At 40.3% G+C, this 16485-nt stretch overlaps 1 pseudogene; it reads right to left on the bottom strand.

The window, feature by feature from the left end:
- LOC119850630 overlaps nt 1-10878 on the bottom strand; it is a 60285-nt pseudogene extending 49407 nt beyond the window's left edge.
- Nucleotides 10879-16485: the final 5607 nt, after the last annotated feature.

The following is a 16485-nucleotide window of genomic DNA, read 5'->3' as shown; positions in this document are numbered from 1 at the left end:
ATGGGATAATCAGGATAATTATAGGCCTGTCAGTCTGACATTGATTCTGGGTTAGATAACAGAGTGGCTGATACAGGACTCAACTAGTAAAGAACTAAAAGAGGGTAATATAATTAATGCCAAAAAACATGGGTTTATGGAAAAGAGATTCCATCAAACTAAGGGGATATCTTTTTTGATGATATTGCAAATTTGGTTGATAAAGGTAATAATGTTGATGTAATATACTTCTGTAAGGCATTTGATTTGGTACCTCACAACATTTTGATTAAAAAGTTAGAATAATATGAAATTAACATGGTACACATTAAATGAATTTAAAGCTGACTAGCTGACAGGACTCAAAATATACTTGTAAATGAGGGATCTGTACTGGGCCCAGTCCTATTTAACATATTCATAAATGATCTGGAAAAAGGAGTAAACAGTGAGGTAGCAAAATTTGCAGATGATACAAAACTACTCAAGATAGTTAAGTCCCAGGCAGACTGTGAAGAGCCTGAAAAGGATCTCTCAAAACTGGGTGACTGGGCAACAAAATGGCAGATGAAATTTCATGTTGATAAATGCAAAGTAATGCACATTGGAAAACATAATCCCAACTATACATATACAAGGATGGGGTCTAAGTTAGCTGTTACCACTCAAGAAAGAGATCTTGGAGTCATTGTGGATAGTTCTCTGAAATCATCCACTCAATGTGCAGCGGCAGTCAAAAAAGTGAATAGATGTTGGGAATCATCAAGAAAGGGATAGATAATAAGACAGAAAATATCATATTACCGCTATATAAATCCATGGTATGCCCACACCTTGAATACTGTGTGCAGAAGTGGTTGACGCATCTCATAAAAGATATATTGGAATTGGAAAAGGTGCAGAAAATGATTAGGGGTATAGAACGGTTTCTGAATGAGAAGAGATTAATAAGACTGGTACTTTTCAGCTTGGAAAACAGGTGACTAAGGGGGATATGATAGAGATCTATAAAAACATGAGTGGTATAGAAAAAGTAAATAAGGAAGTGTTATTTATTCCTTCTCATAATACAAGAACAAAGGGCCACCAAATGAAATTAATAGGCAGCAGATTTAAAACAAACACACAAAAGTATTTTTTCACGCAACGCACTGTCAACCTCTAGAACTCTTTGCCAGAGGGTATTGTGTAGGCCAATACTATAATGGGGTTCAAAAAGGAGCTAGAGAGATTCATGGAAGATAGGTCCATCAATGGCTATTAGCCAGGATGGGCAGGAATGGTGTCCCTAGCCTCTGTTTGCCAGAAGCTGGGATTGGGTGACAGGGCATGGATCACTTGATAATAACTCTTTTGGGCACCTGCCATTGGCCACTGTCAGAGGACAGGGCTTGACGGACCTTTGGTCTGACCCAGTATGGCTTATGTTAAGACTGGAAATAAGGCATACATTTTTAACAGTGAAAGTAATTAATCATTGGAACCACTTACCAAGGGACATGGTGGATTCTCCATACCTGGCAATTTTAAAATCAAGGCTGCATGTTTTTCTAACAGATCTGCTCTAGGAACTATTTTGGGGAAGTTCTATGGCGTGTGTTATACAGGAGGTTAGACTAGATGATCCCTTCTGGCCTTGGAATCTATGAATCATTCTTAAGAAAGGGCAAATGTACAGATAAGATAAAGCTGTCCTGTTCTGAAACATCTGAAATACACCCAAAGGTAAGAATGAAATTATTTGTTTAAGAAAGCCAAGGACTGTAGCCAGTATCACCAACAGCGATGTCAGCACTTAGTGACAATTTTCAAAGAAAATGGTTGGTGTTGTCATGCTGCAAAAAAAATTCTGTTTGCATTTGTAAGGGAGATGAGCTAGTTATCAAGGCTGCAGTTTACCAATATGGAAAGTTTCAGAATGTTGGCTTAAAAATACACCTACGGGTGTTAAATATTTTCAGCACATTATCAAATACCTATATTTCAGTGCTTTGGGAATAGGCTAGTAATTTATTCACAACCTTTTATTGTTTTTATTACAACATACTGGACAAAACAACATGTAGATATGAGTTATGCAAATTCTCTTACCATACTTTACCTAAAGCATAAGCACAAAAAGTGGTACAAGCACCAGATAGCCATACCCATGCTTGAACAATTCCAGGACTGGCACCTGCAAGATATGGGGGTGAGTGGAGGAATGGGGAGGAATAACCGTGGTTATAACTAATGAAATCCACCTAAAAGTCTTGTGTGCAATAGAAGATGTATATGTGCACATCCTCATTATGTGAAAAAGAATTAAAACAGTATATTTTTGTGAATTGGAAGCAATGTGCACCATCAGCAATCTATATTGATTATACTTCATTGAATTTAGTGGGATAATGGAGGCCGAGGGTATTTACAAGTAAGCTCATATTGTAAAGGGGGAAAAATATACAATAGATTTTTGCAGCTGAAGTGATTACAACATTGTATGAAAGTAAAGATAATAGGGCAAAAATCTTCATTCAGTTTCTGTGCAGACCACCCATCAACTAATTAGTTAATATTTGTATAATGCACTGTGTAATTTTTAAGTTCTTAGTAACATATTGTTGTTAGTAACATAAATGAGATCTTTGTGCAGTTTTATTTTACAGATCAGAGAGGAAAACTTTCCCCATAGGCTAGAGCAGATATAGCAGCAATAGTGTCTCTTGATTTTTGGAAAGGTGCTTGATACAGTAATTCTTGATATTCTTGCATTTAAACCGGGTGAAAATATGAATTGTACAAGATGGCTACAAAACTACTATTTTTTAAATCCTTGTTTATTTAGAGCATTAGGTCCCTGCCTGAAAAAGCATGCAATCTAAATTAGACATAACCTGGTGAGGATGTCCCAACAACAAATGTTCATATATACAAACATTTTCAGTTTTCTTACAGCCTGGTTGGTGCAGCAGGAAGTACAGCACCAGGCACAGAAATAATGTGCAGCTCATTTAACACAACCCAGGCAAATGGCTTTGTGTTCAGTGTGGTAATTGTTGTTCTTCCCAAATTGGTCTACAGTCGCAGGCGAAAACCCATTAGTACAAATTGTGATGGCTGACATCATCCTTGAAATCGGAGTGAGAGGTATTAGTAATTCAGCCCATTATACAGATAAATTTGGATTTGGAACCTGAGAAAATGTAGACCTAAATTTGTCAGGAAAGAGCAGGTGTTTTGAATCAATTTCTATAGTTTTTTATTTGGCCAGAAAAAGACTTGAATTTGGAGGTGAAACTCACTTATTTTGACATCAGAAAAGAAAGGGAAATGAATACTGATCTGGACACAGATCTTAGATATTATGGTCTCTGAGGCAAATGAAAAAACTTTATTAAAGGCATGTTTTTTTTCATTTTTTATTATCTTATTTAAGAAGGATTATGGCATTAGAATCCTGTGATAGTGCCTGCTCCTGCACCACTGAATTCAATGGGAGTTTTATCACTGACTTTAATGGGTGCGAGATCCGACCTATAATGTAAAGGTTCAGCTAAATGACCTTGTGTGGGTCTTTGCAACTCTCAGCCCTGATCTTGCAATGAGATGTGGGCAGGCAGGCAACTGCATCCACATGGAGCCCCAATGAAGTCAAAAGAAAAGGAGTACTTATGGCACCTAGAGACTAACAAATTTATTTGAGCATAAGCTTTCATGAGCTACAGCTCACTTCATCGGATGCATTCAGTGGAAAATACAGTGGGGAGATGATTTATATACACAGAGAACATGAAACAATGGGTGTTATCATACATACTTTAAGGAGAGTGATCACTTAAGATGAGCTATTACCAACAGGAAGGGGGGGAGGAAGAAAACCTTTTGTAGTGATAATCAAGGTGGGCCATTTCCAGCAGTTGACAAGAAAGTCTAAGGAACAGTGGGGGATGGAGGGGAGGGGAGAAAACATGGGAAAATAGTTTTACTTTGTGTAATGACCCATCCGCTCCCAGTCTCTATTGAAGCCTAAGTTAATTGTATCCAGTTTGCAAATTAATTCCAATTCAGCAGTCTCTCGTTGGGGTCTGTTTTTGAAGTTTTTTTTGTTGAAAGATAGCCACCCTTAGGTCTGTAATCGAGTAACCGGAGAGATTGAAGTGTTCTCCGACTCGTTTTTGAATGTTATAATTCTTGACGTCTGATTTGTGTCCATTTATTCTTTTACGTAGAGACTGTCCAGTTTGACCAATGTACATGGCAGAGGGGCATTGCTGGCACATGATGGCATATATCACATTGGTAGATGCACAAGTGAACGAGCCTCTGATAGTGTGGCTGATGTGATTAGGCCCTATGATGGTGTCCCCTGAATAGATATATGGACAGAGTTGGCAACAGGCTTTGTTGCAAGGATAGGTTCTTGGGTTAGTGGTTCTGTTGTGTGGTGTGTGGTTGCTGGTGAGTATTTGCTTCGGGTTGGGGGGCTGTCTGTAAGCAAGGACTGGCCTGTCTCCCAAGATCTGTGAAAGTGAAGTCAATGGAGCTTTGTGTGGGAGGAGGAAGGCAGATATCTTGCCAGAATTTGGTTGAGTAGCTCTACAGTTGTAAAAACCAAATGGATAATTACTTGCTGTGGTATAGTCCCAGTCATAAAAAGATAACAGCAAATAATTAATTAAAATCATCAGAAATCCAGAGAAGCTTAACAAGTTAGGAGCAATCCACAGAGGCACTATCTGTAAAAATATTTAAAAGAAAAATCACATTGTTAAGAAACCATATTTTAACTGAACATGTCACCACGTTTGTAAAAGCTAAAGAGAAGTATGTGTTCATAAATCAAAGGTTATTATATGTGCAAAATCAGCTAATATTGCAAATGTTAAAGATTCCTCAATTTTTTAAATTAAAAAGTTCTGGAAAATATGCAAGAAAATGTCTTCATAAATATTGTCTTTTTTGCCTAAATCTTTTAGTGACTTTTTTTTATAAATAATGCAGTTTAGAAATGTTCTATTTCATGCATTATACATATTTAATTATAGTCCTTGTTCTCTCAAGTGCTACAGTAAAAGTTTCTCATGCTTTTTGACAGTAGAAAAGCAACTACAGCACCACAGTGTGGTAACTCAGCATCCAGGCAGCATTGTAACAATCTTCCAAAGGACTCCACTCCCACGCTGTAATAAGTAATTCTACAGGCAGTAATTCTGCAACCCCTTCTTTTCTATAAATAAGAACTTTTAGATGTGACACACCCACAAAACAGTATGACTTTATAGGGGGGATACCCCTTATAAAATGAACTCCCTGTAGCAAAAAGATCTTTCTACTCCCCTGGGATATAAATGTTCTGTACAGAGTCCTCCCTCAAGGTATAAAGATGGCTTGCAGGCATATGCTGTAATTTGGCTCCTCTTCATATGCTGTCTCATTATGGGAAGGGTCTGCAATGGATGCATGCATAACAGAAATGCTCCTAGCACATTGTAAAATCATGGCATGAAGCCAGTCTTCCTCCAGTTTCTGTTTTTTCATGATAATCAGTGGAAAGTGAATAGATGTCTAACCAAGAATATTTATGACATCCATAAAATGTGTAATAAATGAAAGTAACATACAGTGATACTATCAGACATGATACCGTACCTAAGAAAAATGCACTCACCAGCTAGTAATGCTCAGAACTCTCATATGAATCTCCTATCTACATGGATATCTTGGCTGCTCTGCTAATATTCAGATAAATGCTTAAACCAGTTACGATAAGGTAGTTTTCTTTCTCTTCTTGGGATATGAATGTGTCTGTAGCTATAGCTATCGCTCCTTCAGTGCTGGATTCTCCTCATGTATCTCATAATGTAATAAAAGTACGTGCATTAATTCAGGGTGAGCTGACAAGTGGATGCTTTCCTTTGTGTTCTGGAATACACAGATACATGTGCCATAAATAGGGTTAAACTGGCACACAAAAAGCTAGACCTAATTCCTAAGCATCCGTATTCATACATTTTTTATAGACCATCACACTTTGTTCTTTACTTGACTGTCTCTCCAAGATGCTTTTTTTTTTAACTGCTCTAGGACACGAGGAAAAATAGTGCAGTGGGGTTTCATGAGTTAAAAAAAATACAGAATTTATTCATATCTTGTGTATATGCATGTATGTAAGAATGGCAAATTTTATAGGATAGCTGAACCAAAAGGAAAGAGATTTCTCAGTCCTCAAAGGACATATTTTTATTACCCAATTTTTAATGAACAAATTTCAAGCAATTTGTTTAATTTCTAATAACATTCCTAAAACTCTCATTCGCCTCTCTACTATGATGTACCTTTCTGGTCACATCTAAGTCAAATGTCATTCTTTGAGATATAGGTTCAGTATTATTTGCTAGATTATTGCTTCTAGCCCAGTTCTTGTATTTACTATGGATACAAAACATAAAAATAAATAATCTGAATAAATAAAGGTGGTTTGCAATATTTACCAGCTAAGGAGAATATCTATTTACCTACCCTTACCATTATGATACAATTTTACTTGCTGTTAGAAAAAAAAATTACTCCCTTTGTGAACAAGTGAGTAAAAATTTGTAGGGCTGAGTGAGAGGAACTGCAGTCAAACCTATTCTCAGTACTCAGAGATGAACAGTCATACTGCTCTACTGGAAATTCTAGATTAAAATATTCATCTGGTTCTCACTAGTCCTAGTTGGCCAACTAAATTTTGGAACAGAACAAAAAGTCTATAGGTCTACTGGTTCTGTGGCTTGGCTCCAGTAGAAACAACCAGAAACCAGTCAAACAATCTTACTGGACTCTACTGAAATTTCTACTACATACTGGATCCCCCATTTTGGCTGTGCATTTCCACCTCTCTACAGAAGTTAACAGTGGTCAGTCTAGCATTAAAGAGATGCTGTCATGTAAAACATGGTCTGGCCCAAGGTGTGTGATTTTAAAAACAAACTTTTACAAAAGCTGAGAACAATAGAAATATTTCTATGGTTTTTTTTATTCTGGTGGAGGCAGGTTTGTTTGTTTACAAATAAACACTATCCTGCATTGCTCCAGATTGGAACTGATAGTGAAAATAACTAGGAGCAAAAGTGAAACTGACTATCTTCATTGCTGAAGCTGAAATAAATGCAAAGAGTAGAGAGGCACCCACTCCAGAGATTTTGGCTCCAGATCCAAAGTTTGAGGGGGGTTTCATTTGCAGTTCTCCAGTATTCTGGTTTGGGCCCATCTTTAGCAGAAAGATGGCAAGTGAAATGGCAAGCCCAAAGGCAAGAATTTTTAATGAATCCATAAATTCAGGGGGTTGTACCTTATGACTGGAGAACCTCCCAACGTTTTGGGTGATCATAGTAACTGCTCCCATTTTCAGCTTGTTAAAGAAATATCCAGCTCCCTAGACAAGTTCCCTGGGGAGACTATTAGACGGTGCTTGTTTGTAATCATTTGCATAACAGAAAGATAAAGAGATGCTGGTGGTAGAAAGCATATGCTGTAGGAAAAATGACTTGTACTAATGATGTCTTTCAATGTTTCCAAAAATTCAGTAATGAGGAATGTGATGGCAACTAATGTTTTCTGTTATAATGGTGACAAACAATAGATACAACACTGGTAACAGATATGTACAAATCTAAAATATCCATCTCAAATATATCTAGCCATTCAATAAGCTCTTGTGTGGAGGGGGCTTCAAGGGTTGTTTTTTTCGGTTTTTATAGTTTTAATTTCAGCTTTTTAAAATCAGTATCTATTGTTTAAAATTAAATCTACCTTCTGCACCTTAAAACAAACTCTTACTTTATGACTGGATTGTTCTTATAAACCTTACCTTTACCTTTACAATTCTGTTCCAGAGGGGCTGCATAACATAGACTGATAAAGGGTTTATGTCCACAGCACTGTACTGTGAGTAAAGAAACAAACATGTAAACATACAAGACATTGAGAACACTGTTTTCCATGGGTAGAATATGGCCTTCAGCATTTAGGAAAAATCAACCTCAATTTGATTGGTGTAAGTGTATTTCACTCTGATTGCCACTAATGAAGTTTTAATTTAATTAAAATGTGCTGAGCTGCTTTATAGTACATTGGCAATAACAAATGGATTTTGTGGAAGACAAATATCCTGAGACTTAGATTTAAATATCTATTACACATATACATACACACGAAGATTTAATGTTAACAAATTAGTACAGATCAGTTCTATAACCACTCTATGCATAGAATTCGCATTGACTTCATTAGTTATCCTTTTAAAATACTGTATTTTGTTTTATGTCTTTTTTTAGTTAAATTGTCTTCAGTGGCACCCTTTGAAATGTGTATTCTCAGCAGTAGTATATTGCTAGCATGAATGTGGGATTTGAAGAAAACTACAGCATTATTCTCCTTTACATCTCTTTTAGAAAACAGCCATGAAGGCTTTCATATGCCAAAGTGATCATTCATGACTTCACTATGCTATTTCTGTATGCTAATTTCTCTGTAAGAAAACATTTCCAGAAGAGACTCGGGTTGCTAAAATAAAATGTCCCTAAAGGCCAGATTTTTAAAAGTATTAAAGTGCCTTAAATTGCAGATAGGTATCAAGTGGGATTTTCAAAAGCACTTAAGTGCATAACTCCCATTCATTTCAATAAGCAAATTCCACTAGGTGTGATTTAGGAACCCAAATATCTTTAGAAATCTTACCCTAAATGTCCTCTTTTTGGATTATTGTTATCTGTTCCTGAACTAACATTATGAGTCATTTCTTCTTCACCAGTGAGTATCAAGACTATGTAACTTGTGTAATATTCTTAGAACCAGATCATGCATCAGGATTGCCTAGGTCCCTGCACCTGTTCAGTGTTCCTTTAACTTAAATGGAACTCAGCACTAGTGCAAGGGTCTGCTCTACCAGATCCCAGTGTAAGATCAAGTCTTTAGTTGCTAATACTATCTATGTCTGGCAATTCTTTAAAACTGAAAGGTCCTTTGTTGGTTCTATGAAGATGTTAGCTTTCCTTTGGGTAAAACATTGAATACTTGTGTGTACACTTCTGCATAATAATGCTACACCCAGTATCTATGAGCTGTCTTCTGTAGAACAAAACTGCACCGAATACTTTGTTCTTACTTGAGAACCAGCCCTCTATGAAGAAAGAAGTGGTTCGGCACTATTTAGAAAAGCTAGACTAGCACAAGTCCATGGGGCTGGATGCTCTGCATCCGAGAGTGCTAAAGGAAATGGCGGATGTGATTGCAGAGCCATTGGCCATTATCTTTGAAAACTCATGGCGATCGGAGGAGGTCCAGGACAACTGGAAAAAGGCTAAATTAGTGCCCATCTTTAAAAAAGGGAAGAAGGAGGATCCTGGGATCTACAGGCCAGTCAGCCTCACCTCAGTCCCTGGAAAAATCATGGAGCAGGTCCTCAAGGAATCAATTCTGAAGCACTTAGAGGAGAGGAAAGTGATCAGGAAAAGTCAGCATGGATTCACCAAGGGCAAGTCATGCCTGACTAATCTAATTACCTTCTATGATGAGATAACTGGCTCTGTGGATGAGGGGAAAGCAGTGGACGAGTTGTTCCTTGACTTTAGCAAAGCTTTTGACACAGTCTCCCACACTATTCTTGCCAGCAAGTTAAAGAAGTATGGGCTGGATGAATGGACTATAAGGTGGATAGAAAGCTGGCTAGATTGTCGGGCTCAACGGGTAGTGATCAATGGCTCCATGTCTAGTTGGCAGCCAGTATCAAGTGGAGTGCCCCAAGGGTTGGTCCTCGGGCCGGTTTTGTTCAATATCTTCATTAATGATCTGGAGGATGGTGTGGATTGCACCCTCAGCAAGTTTGCAGAAGACACTAAACTGGGAGGAAAGGTAGATACGCTGGAGGGTAGGAATAGGATACAGAGGGCCCTAGACAAATTAGAGGATTGGACCAAAAGTAATCTGATGAGGTTCAGCAAGGACAAGTGCAGAGTCCTGCACTTAGAACGGAAGAATCCCATGCACCGCTATAGACTAGGGACCGAATGGCTAGGCAGCAGTTCTGCAGAAAAGGACCTAGGAGTTACAGTGGACGAGAAGCTGGATATGAGTCAACAGTGTGCCGTTGTTGCCAAGAAGGCCAATGGCATTTTGGGATGTATAAGTAGGGGCATTGCCAGCAGATCGAGGGACGTGACCATTCCCCTCTATTCGACATTGGTGAGGCCTCATCTGGAGTACTGTGTCCAGTTTTGGGTCCCACACTACAAGAAGGATGTGGAAAAATTGGAAAATGTCCAGCGGAGGGCAACAAAAATTATTAGGGGACTGGAACACATGACTTATTCGGAGAGGCTGAGGGAACTGGGATTGTTTAGTCTGCGGAAGAGAAGAATGAGGGGGAATTTGATAGCTGCTTTCAACTACCTGAAAGAGGGTTCCAAAGAGGATGGAGCTAGACTGTTCTCCATGGTAGCAGATGTCAGAACAAGGAGTAATGGTCTCAAGTTTCAGTGGGGGGAGGTTTAGGTTGGATATTAGGAAAAACTTTTTCACTAGGAGTGTGGTGAAGCACTGGAATGCATTACCTAGGGAGGTGGTGGAATCTCCTTCCTTAGAAGTTTTTAAGGTCAGGCTTGACAAAGCCCTGGCTGGGATGATTTAGTTGGGGATTGGTCCTGCTTTGAGTAGGGGGTTGGACTAGATGACCTCCTGAGGACCCTTCCAACCCTGATATTCTATGATTCTATGAAACCATATTGTTCCTGAAACCTGAATATTTATCTGTGTATTATAGGCAGGGCTGGTAGCCTGCCTACTATTAAGGTTGCCCAACACTTCCCATTATAAGATCCTGTTTTCAGTTGCATACAACTTTACCAAACTTTTACCGTTTGGGTTGAAAAAGTTCATGATAGATACCTGTGTCAGGCTTGTTTTGTTGTTTTCATTTTTTAACATTTGCCAGAAGACTGGGGGAAAATACATTGTTTTGTCCATATTAAAAATTCTGGTGACCATTTCCTTTATTAAATGCTGTGGCACCCCCATGCTTTGAAGAAGAAACTTGACCTTTGGCAGGAATTGGCCTTTGTGTCAGGGATGTGCCTTTTGCCTTCCCTGTGAAATCTGTCCAAATTATAAGCCTTTGAAAAATTGCCGTTTTCACATGCTCAGTAGACCTCTTCAATTTTAACAAATAAAATCTCAGAAGATTCCTGTGTATGCTCCATTCCCCACAGCTCCTATGCGTGAGCAGACTGTGCATGAGCCATCCCCACAGAATGGCTGCGCATGTTCCATCCCCAGGCTATGGGGCTAGCCTGTACTGATCGTGCCCATCTGCTCCGGATCGGGGTGGGGCCAGACACTGTAATTGACAGTAGGGAACTGAGGGCCTGTCTCTCCTCTGTTCCCAGTAACCTGCCCTGCTGGCACCCAGGCAGTATGGAGGAGGAAGCCATCTAACTTGAATGAAGAGGAGGAGGAAAGCCAAACTAGAGGTAAGGGAAAGGAGTAGATTGGGCCAAGAACTCTAGTGAGGATAGAACTGAAGAGGGGTGAGAAACTGTAATTGAATTGAAGGGGGGGAAACTGGGACTGGTTGGCCAAGGAGACTGGGATCTGGAGAGGAGATGGACTGGTTGGGCAAGAAGACTTAAAGCCTGAGGGAGAGGGGAGGCTGGGATTGGAAGCTGGCAGGGGAGGGGTGAGGAAGCTAGGACTGGGAGCATATGTGGTGGAGAATGGGACTGGGAGCCAGTGAAGGAAATGGAGAGATGGGAGCCAATTGTCATAAAGGAGTGGAGACATTGAGATCAGGGTGGAGCTGGGGGAAGGGAGGAGATTTGGATTGGCTAGTCCAGGAGACTGGAGACAAGGATTTGCAGCAGGACTATCTGGGTAAGGAAACTGGGATTGGGTGTGGGTGGGGGCGCAGAGAGACTAAGAACTGTGGGGAGACTGAGGCTTGGACAGAGAGACTGGAGGCGGGAGAGATGAGGACTGGCTGGGCAACGAGACTAGGATGAAAATTCTGAGGGGTGGAGGGTAGGGCTGGGTAGGCAAGGAAAAATGGGGACTGATGCAAGGACTGGGGTTGGCTAAGAGACAGGATTGGGACAGGGACAGGTTGGAGGGAAACAAGCAGAAGCATCTGTGCCCATCCTTCCAGATCTTGGAGCCCAAGATTCCAGAGTCTCACTGCTTCTCTGCTGTCAGCAAATCCCTGTGAAATCCATGTGCATCCCATCCCCTTCTAGCTCAGGTCTACACAGATAACAACCGACTCCATTATTTCAAGAACCAGAATCTGTATAGTAGAGCTATAGGTTCCAACCCTGCTGGTGACCCATCTGGACATCAGAATGATTCCATATGATGGAATTTCTGTTTTTTCAGTGTCTGTCTCTTTTTTCCTGTAATCCCCTGCCTCATTCACTACATATCTTTAGACTTCTGCTACGAATGAGGCAGGGATCCTACAGCCTTAATCCTGATTCATCCCCAGAGCAGGACCAGCCTGTGCATTAAATCAGGCAGGGTACTGTGGAAAAAATAGTATGTCATCATATCATTAAAGGATATCATAATGCATATACACAAGAGGGCAGAACTAGGGTTGCATGAGAAACCTTAATTCTGGCATTTCCTAACTATTAAACGCTTGACTTTGCAACATCAATAATGTTCTTTTAACATAGTTTTTGTGTATGTAATTTTATATGTATATTTACTTGTATAATTACCTGTAAATATACCTATAAAACAAAAACATTAATGCCTTGTAGGCCTACTGATGATTACTGAATTTTGTGAATTTACAAAACACAGGTTAAAAAAACCACGGATGATAACTATCACCAAACCTGATTTGCTTATTTATTTTATGTGTAATTCAGTTTCAACTATTTATAATATTTCATACTGTACAAGTACATGTGATAGATTCTATAAAAATCATTAGATTTTAATTATATGCTATTATATTTGAGTCATTTTCAGTAAATATTGGCGAGAGATGGGCAGAAAATGACATTTTTGTGTAAAATTATAAAATGTATAGTTTAGCTAAATGAAAATTATTGTATTTGCTCTAAATAATTAAAGAATCTCTTACTGTAGCCTTTCTGCTCATTTAGTCAACCATGTTATTTCCAAGATGACACTGTTATGCTTAGGGTTGCCAGGCATCCGGTTTTCAACCAGAACGCCTGGTCAAAAAGGGATCCTGGCAACTCTGGTCAGCACCACCAACTGGGCCGTTAAAAATCTGGTCAGCATTGCAGTGGGGGACCAGGGCTAAGGCAAGGCTCCCTGCCTGTCCTGGTTCCGTGCGACTCCTGGAAGCTTCCTGTGGTCCCTAGGCCAATAAGTGGCCAGGGAGGCTCGACGCACTGCTCATAGTGCCAGCTCATAGTGCCAGCTCCGCCACTCCCATTGGTCATGGACGTGAGGCACGAGGGCAGCACATGGAGACTCCCTGGCCATCCATGCACCTTGGGGAGGCCAGGACCTGGCAGCTGCTTCCTGGGAGCTGCAGTAAGCACCACAGGGACCCCGCACCCACTCCCAGACCCCTGCCCAAGCCCTGAGCCCCATCCTGTACCCCAAACCTCTCATCCCTAGCCCCACCCCAGAGCCCACACCCCTAGGTGGAGCTCTCACATAACCCCACACTCCCCAACCCTCTGTCCCAGCCCTGAGACCCCTCCTGCACCCCAAACCCCTCACCTCAGGCCCCACCCAAGAATCCCCACCCCAGCTGGAGTCCTCACTTCCCACCTGCACTCCGAACCCCTCGGCCCCAGCCCAGAGCCCCCTCCTGACTTCAAACCCCTCATCCCCCATCCCAGAGCCTGCACCCCCCAGCTGGAGTCCTCACCCCCCTCCCACACCCCAACCCCCTGCCCGGAGCCCTCTCCCGCACCCTAAACCCCACATTTCTGGCCCCACTCACAGACCACACCTCCAGCTCAGAGCCTATACCCCCCAACCTCCTGCTCCAGCCTGGAGCCCTCTCCCACACTCCAAACCCCTCATCCCCAGACGCACCCCAGAGCCCACACACCCCTGCCCCAGGCTGATGAAAGTGAGTGAAGATGGGGGATAGCAAATGATGGGGGGGGTGAAACGAGCAGGGGCGGGGCCTCAGATAAGGGGTGGGTTAAGGCCTCAGGGAAGGGTGGGGCAGGGGGCAGGGCAAGGGTGTTCAGTTTGAATGATTAGAAAGTTGGCAATCCTAGTTATGCTGAGAGTTCTTCTGATAGCATATATACATTTATTTCTGAAAAAGGAGGAAAACGCATTACATAAACTAAAATTAATTTGTCGGATGGGGTTGAGCTTACCACTAGCCTGTATGTACAGTATTCCCAATTGTAGCTACAGTATTTTATCAGTACATTATCTCCATATTGTATCATCCAAACCTTAACTGCACTGATTGATTTTTTTTTTTTTTTGTGGTGCTGCTTGCTACTAAATAATAGAAGTTTGGAACAGTGTATGTTTGTGCTTGTATGAATATTCAGATTGATGTGTGCATCCAGCCATATATCCCTTATGGCAAATGGATTAATCATTTGGTATCTATTGTGGAGGGGTATGCATATGTATGGTGTGGGTGGATGAGGTGTGATATTCCCTATGGCAAATGGAATAGTCAGTTAGTATATATTTGAACTACAGAGACGTCACGTGAGCATGAAGAGTCCTAAAGTTTCCCCCTGTCCCTCCCTGCACCCCCATTCCAAGCCTCATTGGCTTTCATTTTCAGAGGAAGATTTCAATGGTAGTTAGGTGCCTAAATAGTTCTGAAAATCTGCCCCTTGGGGCTTTTGAAAATCCCACCCTTGAAACCTCAATTATGAACTTAAGTGCCCAACTTCAGGCTCCTATTTTTAAAAATGTTGGCCTGTGTATATAAAAATATTCACATAAATGTGAACGTATCCAAAGGCTAAATAACTTTGTTGTTAACAATGATGTAATTTTGTTTTGAAGTGACCAAGCTTGTATGCTACTTAGAGGCAAGTTTTTAATAAAAACACATTTTAGCCCATGATGCTGCAAACACTTATGCCCATGCTTAACTTTAAGCACCTTGATAGTTCTATTAAATTCAATGGTACTATTTATGTGAGTAAAATTACCTGCTTAAGTGTGTGTAGACTCTAAGTCTTAATTTGCAATATTGTGTTTTTTGTCTATGGCAATTTTGTTAAATTCAAATAAGATACCTGACTAATCATAATATTTTTTAAAAATCCACATTTATAACTTAGTTAATTGTAAATTTTAATCTGAAATTGCAATTGCCAAAAGTTGCAAATTAGTTATACACACCCTTGACCTAAATTTAAATCAGTTATTCTTCCTTTTAAATCAAGTGACTGATCATGATTTCAATTATTTAAATAACCTTGTTTTATATTGCTCCACCCTGATGTATTGTGATTATTTTTCTTTAGGGCAAAACCTACAGCTTTAAGAGATGTCTGATGTCATCACTAAGAAGCCCAAGATTCTGTAGATTGCCAGCATAAGTAATGAGAAATCTCTAATATCATACACAGGCTATCTGATAACTTGCTAGACAGCAAATTTGACAAATTCAGTCGTACTGAAACAAGACAGTCAGGGTAAAAAGAGGTAGAACCACCTAACCTTCAATCTTGCTCTTTCCTCCTCACCCACCCTCTTTTTCCCTTAAGCACACCCATAACATTAAATAACAATAAAATACAGCTTCATGGCCAAAGTACTCAGAAACTCTCCAGAACATCTACCTGCTCCCAAGGAGAAAACCCACATCAGTTCATTTTCTGGAAATATTTATAGTGATCTTAATTGTAAATATGAATCTTTAATATTCCTAACAACAGTGAAACAAAATCAACACTTGCCAGAAAATGAAAGCATTCAAACTGCTTTGCGTAAGAAAGGGGGGGAGGGGGGGTTGGTGACGACATCAAGCCTTGATGATAACTCCAGGGTTGAATGTCATTATTTTTAGTAAAACATCATGGACTGCAGCAATATTCTGTCACATCACATGCAGACTTTTCAAGAACAGTTCACAGTGTATGACAGGGTCACTTACAACACATTGGAAGAAAGGGAAAAGGGTTCCCCTGTTCTTGGATGAACTGTGGACTTTTGGAAAGTGGGTGAATGTTCAAGAAGATGTGAAAAACTAGAATAGAGACCTGCTCTTTTTTATTTGCTGATCGGTTTTAGTTAAACTAAAAAAAAAAAATGTATAAACTGGATGTTGCTGGGAGAGGCATGCAGACATTCTTCTGTCAAGGGAAAAAGCAGCTGAGTTAAATAAGATTTGGCACAGAACTAGGCTCTGTTCCAAAGAAAATACCCACAGCCTTCAAGACCATAAGTTTGTTGCTCCTGGCTCTTTAGGAGACCAAACTATTCAGTAAAACAGAGATTCCTAAATTGTGGTCTCTGAACCCTTCTTGACTGAGGGAGGTAAGTATTGTTTTCAGAGTAGCAGCCGTGTTA

The sequence above is a fragment of the Dermochelys coriacea genome, chromosome 2 (assembly GCF_009764565.3).
Source record: "Dermochelys coriacea isolate rDerCor1 chromosome 2, rDerCor1.pri.v4, whole genome shotgun sequence".
NCBI lineage: Eukaryota > Metazoa > Chordata > Testudines > Dermochelyidae > Dermochelys > Dermochelys coriacea.
Note: the sequence above shows the minus strand (reverse complement) of the source record. Positions and strands in the feature narration are given on the sequence as shown.